Raw genomic sequence first — 1,139 nt, 5'->3', positions numbered from 1 at the left:
TGTGTGTGTGTGTGTGTGTGTTTATACAAACCGGACACTAAACAAATTGTGAATAAAAACTGAATGCAATGATGTGGAGGTTCCAACATCTAATATTTTATTCAGAATAGAACACAAATCACAGATCAAAAGTTTAAACTGAGAGAATGTATCATTTTAAGGGAAAAATCTGTTGTTTCCAAATTTCATTGTGTCAACAAATCCCCCAAAAATTGGGACAAGTCCATTTTTACCACTGTGTGGCATCCCCCCTTCTTCTTACAACACTCAACAGATGTCTGGGGACAGAGGAGACCAGTTTCTCAAGTTTAGAATTAGGAATGCTCTCCCATTCATGTCTAATACAGGCCTCTAACTGTTCAATCGTCTTGGGCCTTCTTTGTCGCACCTTCCTCTTTATGATGCACAAAATGTTCTCTATAGGTGAAAGATCTGGACTGCAGGCTGGCCATTTCAGTACCCGGATCCTTCTCCTACGTAGCCATGATGTTGTGATTGCTGCATAATGTGGTCTGGCATTATCGTTTTGAAAAATGCAGGTTCTTCCCTGAAAGAGATGACGTCTAAATGGGAGCATATGTTCTAGAACCTGAACATAGTTCTCTGCATTAATGGTGCCTTTCCAGACATGCAAGCTGCCCATGCCACAAGCATTCATACAACCCCATACCATCAGTGATGCAGGCTTCTGAATGGAGCGTTGATAACAACTTGGGCTATCCTTGTCCTCTCTAGTCCAGATGACATGGCGTCCCAGTGTTCCATAAAGAACTTCAAATCGTGACTCATCTGACCACAGAACAGTCTTCCATTTTGTCACACTCCATTTTAAATGACCCCTGGCCCAGTGCAAACATCTGAGCTTGTGGAGCTTGCTTAGAAATGGCTTTCTCTTTGCACTGTAGAGTTTCAGCTGGCAACGGCAGATGGCACGGTGGATTGTGTTCACTGACAATGCTTTCTGGAAGTATTCCTGAGCCCATTCTGTTATTTCCTTGACAGTGGCATTCCTGTTTGAGGTGCAGTGATGTTTAAGGGCCTGTAGATCACGAGCATCCAGTAGAGTTTTACGGCCTTGACCCTTACGCACAACGATTGTTCCAGATTCTCTGAATCTTTTGATGATGTTATGCACGGTT

Source organism: Nematolebias whitei, chromosome 9 (genome assembly GCF_014905685.2).
Source record: "Nematolebias whitei isolate Nwh7 chromosome 9, NemWhi1, whole genome shotgun sequence".
NCBI lineage: Eukaryota > Metazoa > Chordata > Actinopteri > Cyprinodontiformes > Rivulidae > Nematolebias > Nematolebias whitei.
This window is presented reverse-complemented; position numbering follows the sequence as displayed.